We start from the raw sequence: 8,951 nt of genomic DNA, 5'->3' as shown, positions 1-8,951 counted from the left end.
AAGAATGAATTTGAGATGTCTATGATTGGGGAGATGAAATTTTTCTTAGGTTTGCAGATTACTCGAAATGTTAAAGGTATTTTCATTTGTCAAACTAAGTATGCTAGAGAGTTGTTGAAGAAATTTGGTATGGAAAATTCCAGCTGGTTGGTACCCCTATGGTTACAAGTGATAAATTGAAAAAGAATGATGCCTTAGCTTCGATAAATCCTACAAGGTATAAATCTATGATTGGAGGTTTGTTAAATATCTGACAGAGACTAGACTAGATATAAGGAATGTCATTTGTATTATATTAAGATATCAGAGTGATCCTAGAGAGAATCGTGAGAGTGCGGTGAAAAGGATTTTCAGGTATTTGCAAGGAACATCTGAGTATGGTTTGTGGTATCCTAAAAATGATGACTTTACACTATGTGCATATATAGATGCTGACTAGGATGGAGATGTTGATGATTAGAAGAGCACATCCGGTGGAGCTTTTTTTCTTGGAAAGAAACTTGTTTCATGGATCGACAAGAAATAGTCATGTACTTGTTTATCTACTGCTGAAACTGAGTATGTTGTTGCTGCTACTAACTATACACAAGTTCTATGGATGAAGAAAATGTTGAAGGATATAAGTGTGGATTGTAAAGAACTGATAGTTATTCACTGTGATAACTCTATAGCTATTGACATATCAAAGAATCTGATATTTTATTCTAAGACTAGCACATATCTATCAAGTATAATTTTCTAAAGGAGAAGGTGGAAGCAAATGAAGTTAGACTGGTTTATGTGAACACTAAAGAACAGATTACAGATATCTTCACTAAACCTTTGCCTAAGGAATCATTTTAGTACTTCAGAGATAGATTGGGAGTTTTTGCCCCTTCAATAGAGACTTGAGTGATACTGACTGGCATCAGTCTGCCATGCATTATCAGAACTATCATTCATTCTAGATTAATGTGTTGGTGCTACTACTCAGGGGGAGCAGTCAACTATGTGGTTCAGAGGTTTTATGACTTTTCTTTGATGTTTATGTCAGATTTGTGGCATTGATGTCAAAAGGGGGAGAGATATTTATGTGAAAAACAAAGCTTAATAGGGATATCATTCACAGGGAGAGTTTTTTTTGTTGGTTCAGAACTTCATTGTCATATCATTTTGGGGAGATTGTTGGATGTCTTCCTTTGGGGGAGACTTGTTTGGCACTTCTTGGTACTTGGATGTTTTTCACATCTAGTGTTGCCATCAATGCCAAAGGGGGAGATTATTGGCAATTTGGAGAAATTGATTATGTGTTGCATTGATGTTTGCCATTGATGTCAACACTAGTTGTTTTGTTGTCTACTGCTTTCTAGTAGAGTGGTTGGTCTTTGATGTTGATCTGGATATTTGTCTTTGGTTTTGGTCTAGTTGTTGGAATTGGTTTGGATTGGTTATTCATGTGCTCTTGATGTGTATCACATTCAGTTAGTTTGGGATTTGATGATCTGGATGCTATCATATGTTCTAGTAAGCCTTTTGGTTACCGGTAAGGGTTTTAGTGCCCACGCTTTGATGAAGATCTTTTGATGAATCTGATAAGTGGTGTTGGTGTGGCTTCTAGAAGGTTATCAGGATGTTGATGGTTATCATGTTTGTGTTCTAGTTGTTCGTGGTGTTTCATTTGTCTTATGGCAACCTATTTTGGGTCTGGTGATTATTCTGTTAGGTTATGGACCAATTTATGTAATGTGTTGGTTGATGCTCCTGATGCATCGCCAGTTGGATTTATTGTTTCGGTCTTAGGCCGACTTTGTTTATCACTAGTTTGTGGGATTATGTAATGGATCTATTGTATTATATTTTAGGTGGCCGACCTAATTGTTTAGATCCTGAGTTGGTATAAATATATTTTAAGATCTCTTTGTAGATCATATATGTGGTAGGAAAAGGTTATGTGATTATCTATGTGCAAATAAAATTGTAATCATATGGAGAGGTTTTCGTTGATCATAGGTGATTGAGTTGGGTTTGTAAAAGAGGTTTAAGACATCCAGTATTGATCTTCACTGAAATTGTACTCAGGCATAGGAGATGTTATTCTTGTAGTTCATTCATCTTTCCGGATTGTAGTCTGGATTTATTTTGTAGTTAGTGAGGCTCCTTTTGTGATGAACAGTACGCTCTAGGTTGTTGGCCTTACTGCATGTGCAGGACCCTCTTAGTGTAATCACATACTTGCTGCAGAAGTATTATCTGACTGTGGGTAGGCTTCCCACCATGGTTTTTCCCTTCACGAGGTTTTCCAAGTACAAATCATGGTGTTATGTGTTATGGATGGTTGGTAAGTGTTATGTGATTTATGTTTATGCTTAATTGTTATATCTTCTATTCCAATATTTGGTTTATGCATTCTAGTAAAAGGTTTTGTGTGCTTAAAGTTTTATAATTTGTTGACAACTGATTCACCCCCCCTCTTAGTTGTCCATTGATTATCCTAACACCTTTGTTATTTATCAAGTTGGTGAAGAATTGAATGATTTCATTCTAAATGTCATGTGGATCCTCAATGAGATGATTCCCCTTACCCTCTACTTTGAGAATTATGTTTATACTTCTTCTTTTCTTAGTAACATTATGAAAAAATTTAGTGTTCTTATCTCCAGCTTGAAGCCAACCCTCTCTTGATTTTTTCTTCCAAAATATTTCTTCTTTGGAGAGAATATCTTCATATTCTACTAATAGTTCCCTTTCCTTAATGAATTATACTTGAGACATGCCATCCTTGATTAATTTTTCATTCAACTCCTCCAGTTGGGTTTCTAAGTTTCTTTTTTATTTAAATATATTTTTGAGATATTGAGCATTCCATTTTAACAACTTTCTCTTGACAAATTTTAATTTTGAGACAAAATAGAAACATCTAGAGCCTTCAAAAGTGCCTTCTTTCCACCATTGGTATATAAGAGGTAGAAAGTTTGGATCCTTCATCTGCATAGTTTCAAATCTAAAAGGTGGTTTTGTTAAGTTGGAGGCTCCCCAAAAATTTAACAAAAGAGGATAATGATCTAACCTCGAGCATGGTAAGACTTTTCACTCTAGAGAGAATGGGAAGGAGGCAAAATCTCCCATCCAAAACAATCTATCTATTTTTTTTGCAATATCGTTGAATCCCAGTCTCCTAATATTCCAGGTATAGATGTTATCCCCTGATTCCACCTCCAGGAGACCATTTCTATCAACCCAATCATTGAATTCTTGTTGGGATTTTCCAAGCCTAATTATAGCCCCTCTCTTGTCTTTCAGACATCTAATGGCATTAAAATCCACTCCAATGAATAGGTTCTCATTCTAATTCTGAGAAATCACTCCATCCAAATCTGACCAAAAGGCATGCTTTGAGGCCAAAGACACATGACCATAGACATTAATCAACAAGAAGGAAAATTTTGAAGAGAGAATCTTAACTGCCACCATCAACCAGTTTTTATCTGAAGCTACCCTTTCATTCTTTACCACAGAAGGTTTCCATATAATTAGAAGACCCTCGGAAACACCCTATGCTTGAACTGCTACCTATTTGCAACTATTATATTGGTTCGTAATACCTTCTTCGAAGGATTTTTCTTGTTGAAGGTTGAGTTTGGTTTCTTGGAGCATGATAATCTCTGCATTGATAAAAAAAATTCTTCTTTTAGTCAAGCATTTCTTGTTAGGGGCATTGAGGCCCCTAACATTCCATGTTAGGATTTTCATTTCTATTTAGGAAGGGATGATCTCTTCGTTACTTTCTGTAAATAAGTTATCTTGATTTGACCATCCTTATCTCCCTCTATTGATCAATGCTCACTTAAAGATATTCCTCTCTTAGGAGAGTCAATACTAAAGTTAGGCATACTTTTGCAATCAAAGAGCTTCTTGATGCCAAACTTCCTCTTTTATTTCACTTATGAGTAAAGACCAGCTAGAGGAGTTTCCATAACTTGTTCAAGGACCTCATCCTCATCCATATAGTCATTTAAAAGACTACGAGTGTTGGAATCTCTCCCCATGTCTGAAGAAGTAAATGGGCAATTTGGAGAATCAACAAAGGGATTTGGAATATTTGAAGAGAGATTGATTTCCCTTGTCTTCATAAGTTCCTTCCTTAGAGGGGAGATATAATGCAAAGGTGAGTTGGAGAAGGGGGGCTCTGCAAAGTTATCGAACTCCACCATTCTGGATTGAAAATTTTATTTGCAACCTAATGAATGGCTAGTTGATTGTATGTATTTGGGGTCTCCATATTCTGTGGTTGAGCTTCATCTCTACTAGAAGCATTCAATTATTGTATTATATCATCTTTTAAACTTTCTATCTCAGAAAGAAGATCTGAAAGGGCTTGTTACTATAGCATCGTAAATTGTACACCCTTAATTGGGTGGTACAATTTTACGCTTAGGTTAACACCCACCTTAGTGTGCTTGCGTCTTGCATTTAAAATTATTTTGAAGCATTTAATTAATTAATTTAATTAAATATTAAGTCCTCTTTCATCCCTCTACACATCATTAAATTGGGCCCTTTACCCTAAGTGTGCCCCTTTTTATCTTATTCTTCCAATTAATTAATTCATCAAAAAACCTAATTATGTCTTATTTCAACCTTCAAGGCCTGATTTCACATATCTAGACACCTTGAATCTCTACATCCTTCTGGAATTCATTTTAAAATCATGATATCATTCTTCCTCGAAAATTTGAGAAAATGTTGGTCAGACCAAGAGGCGGCCTCTTGGTCCTGACATTTTCTCCATGAATTTCGGGAGCATGACTTGGCGGTATTTTAATGTTTGAATCCAGAAGATTGTGATATTATATTGATCCTTGGTTAGCCTATGACCAAAAACAAAGTTAGGGTTTTATACATATAGAAAATCCTTTCCTCATTTAAAGCATCCATCTACAAGAAATTGAAGGAGCCTCTTATGAAGTGATAATGCAGGTTATGTGAATTTTTAATTAGAAAATCAAGCATCTATCAAGTCTTCATCAATCATCTTCAACATCAATTAGAAGCTTTGGAGACATTGAAGAATAATAGGAGATCATCAACTCTTGATTGACTTGTACTTCTCCCTTAGGGTTTGGTATTGTTTCATGTTATTTTCATGTCTTTGTATGAGCTTCATAACATTCATTTTCAAATTTATAATCATTCTTTAGATCCATTATTGCATTTGTGATTTGAAGCATTTACATTTATATTTACACTCTTTTAGGGTTTAGTCTCCAAAGCCTAGGGTAGAACTCTAGATCTACTTTCTTGTTCATTTAGGATTTTGCATACACCCAAGATTCTTGTACACTCATTTTCAATACAATATTGGATATTTGTGGAGGTGGAAATTACCAAAACAAGGGGTTTGACTAAGGTAAAACCCAATATAGCCGCTTAGAAACCATTTTTTTAGGTTGCAAGTGCAGGTACAAAGATCTGACGAACACATGAATTTTGAAACTCATAGAACACATAGGTGCAGACTCAATCCCCAAATCAGACCATAGTTTTATGGGACTAGGGCATAGCCTCTTGGTCTAAGAACATGGCGTGGTACCCTGGTCCTCTGTGTTTCTCAATAGTTTTGGCAGATCTGCATCTTAGTGTGTCATGATCTGGATTCTAGAAGATTAGCTACCTCCTCAAAATCCAAGAACCAAGGCATAGCCTCTTGGTCCTACATAGTCAGCATCAGATTTCAGTGATAGGTGCCACTCTTTCTACTTTGTACTCAGTCTCTCAGTTTCAGATCTACAAGTTTCTGCATTTTTAGTTTGTGTTTGCATTTTGTTCATCCCCTAGCCTAGTTGATTATCACATTGCAGTTTGCACATCTCCTCTTCATAGAAGCAAAGGAATAGAAACCCTAAAGATATACCTTGACTCTCTCTTGCAAGAAGAAGTCAAAGTGAATCATCTCCTTAGGCTCTTTCATATTCCAACGAGTGCATGGGAGTGAGATTAGGTCTTAGACACTTGATTCCATTTTCATACATCACATTTTGGTGAACCTACCATGAAACACCTTTAATTATGATTTATGTTCTCAGATTTGAGTGCGTATGGAATTTTTCATTTACAAGTTCGATTTCCTTGCAAATTTTAAAAATTTAGAGGTTCATTTCACCAAAACTTTAATTTTTAAATTCAAAATTGAACTTGTCGATTCCTTAGTTTGGATTAATTATTTTAGATTTGATTTGGGAATAGTTTTCACTTATAGATCTCATTTTCTAAATCAAAATTTAGAGTGTTTTCATTGGTAAAAGCATCACAAAATTGGACATTTTTTTTTCTATTTTTCATTTGAGAGAGGAATTTTTTTGTCAAAATGCATTCATTTCATAGATGTGGTAATGGGTTAGCCTCCGTTGTTTCAATTTATCCCTCTTAAATATACTCCTATCCATGAGAACATTTTAGTACAAAAAAGAGTTGTTAACAATTCCTTCAAAACTCTCCCGTGTTCTAAATGAAGATTTGAAGAATGATATTTCTCCTAAAATGTGCCTTTCCCATGAAACTATCTTAGAGGAAGAGGATTCGATATCATAAACACCTTTCTTAATTATACCTATAGACATATAAAAATAAACATATTCCTAAATGAATATTTAATGTTCATTTTATTATCATTCCTCTATTTTAGATAAATCTAATTTACTAAATCACCCGCATTCTTCTATTTAATTAAATAAATTACTCACTTTATTTATTTAGATTCACTTAAGCCTTTTACATCATTTAATTGAATAAATCATTTTATTTAATTAAATCCCTTCTCTCAACTTTTAATTAAATTTACATTTAATTAAATAGTTTACCCCAGTTAAATAAATCTAATTTATTTAATTTCCCAACTTGCAACCAAATTGAAATAGAGCAATTTATTTTAATTAAATTCTATTTTCCCCACCCACTTGCAAAATCCTACATCTCCCACTTGCATCCTAATCCTCTTCCTAAATTCATCTAGAATCCATCTAATCCTAATCAATTAGCCTAAACCCATCCATTATCCCTTTTCCCTAAATTTGAGGAGGTCACTTTTCAAATTTGGAGTAAAGTCTTCAAAAGGAATTAAAGCCTTTATGCCTTCAACCTTCAACAAGCTAACTTGTTGAATACCCCCAAATTTGGAAGGACTCTTACAAATTTATCTCCAAAGTCTTCAAACCATTAATGGTTAACTAACCCTTAGTGGTATGGTTATAGACTTTTTGCCTAACCCAACCCTCATCTAACCAAGGGGTCTCATCAAGCATTCATTGTTTTGACCATGGTTATCCCTTTAACCTTTGCACAAGAGTTTACCCCTTGGGTAAAAGCTTTATCCATTAGATAACCCTAACCTAACCTTAACCCTTACCTTCTAAGGTAACCATGAGGTCTTCTCAAGCATTTAATGCTTCTTACCTCTCCTCTCAAGCAGTCTTATGTTGATAATTGTCACCATTTCATTGGTGGAAATTGTAAACATGGATTGATAACTTTCAATCCTGAACCTTGATTAACTCCTCCAATCTTGACCATCCATTGCCCTATTTTCCCTATAAATAGAGCTCTCATTTCTCCATTTGAAAAAAAAAAGAAGCTTTTAGTATCTCATTTATGCTCAATTTTATCAATACATCTAGCCCCTCTTTATAATAGGAATTAATCTAATAAGCATTTTAGAGCATTTATATTATCATTAGCTTAAATCATATAACTAGTATATCATGTTAGGATAGTATTGCTACTAACCTTGTCATCTTATAATCTAGTTTTAGATCATTGGTAGAACCATGCATAAATAGGATGCATTTTCATGTTAAAATCAATCTAAAACATCCCTCATTCTTCCATTCGTCATCCCTAAGCCACTTTGCTCAGTGATCTGAGAGCAAAAGCATTGACTTGAGGGACCTTGTGAGATAGAGAACCATGTAACATACCTTGGGAAGTTGAGTCATTCTTCCTAACTCCATAACTTGCATCAAGAAGTCCTGTGGGTGTGTGGACAAGCTCTTTGAACATCATTTTTCACATTCTGAGCTTCATATCCTCGCTTTTCCTGCATACATTTTTGGCGCCCACCATGGGGCTTGACCCCATTAATCAAATCGGTTTTTAAATTTAATCACTTTTGCAGGTACGCAGGAAACAAGAATCAGCGCGTGGGGAACATCCTTTAGCGCATCTGGTTAACATTCCAGCACATCCAGCGCACTATTCGGCATGTGGGACTCATTTCCTAGTGTGTGCAGACCATCAGTTAGTGCATAGAATTTTTAAGATTTTTCCTATAGGTCTCAACGCAGGAACTTAACAGAGCAGCGCATTCAAAAAACATTTCAGCGCATCGTGTTTGTCTGATAGTGCATCCCGATTATCCTATGGTGCATACAGTCTTTTCTGTAGCGCATCACAGACATAAAGAAAAAATTAATTTGTAACCAAGGTTAAATCTAGACTTGTAGAAGTCCACAAGAACAAATGTTTTTCTAACTGTTTTGATTGGTATTTTGCAGGATTTTTTGACAATTTCTTGCAGGTGGAGCTTAGTTTTAGTCTAAGAATTACAATAGTTAAAATTTTTACTAACTTAGTTAGAGTTGGTTAAAATTTTAGATTCTTTTAATTCTTGTTGGATAAAATTGAACTCACCTTATTTTGGGAAAATAAAAAGAACCAAAAAAAAAACATCTTTCTTGCTTTTTCTAGGAGAAAATTTTTCACTTTAGGCTATAAAAAGAACAAGACAAATCTTTTTATTGTTGTAAACAAAGGGGTTTAAAAAGAACTTCACCATCCTTTGGTGCATAAAAGGATCCACTTCAATTTTTGCAAATTAAAAGAACTACACATGTCCAAGTTCATTCACAATTAAAGAGGGAAGATCTTCCCCTTTTGATCGATTTCTTTTGTTGACCAAAATTCGAAGTTGCTTTGTTGAC

Source organism: Cryptomeria japonica, chromosome 1 (assembly GCF_030272615.1).
Source record: "Cryptomeria japonica chromosome 1, Sugi_1.0, whole genome shotgun sequence".
Classification (NCBI taxonomy): Eukaryota; Viridiplantae; Streptophyta; class Pinopsida; order Cupressales; family Cupressaceae; genus Cryptomeria; species Cryptomeria japonica.
This window is presented reverse-complemented; position numbering follows the sequence as displayed.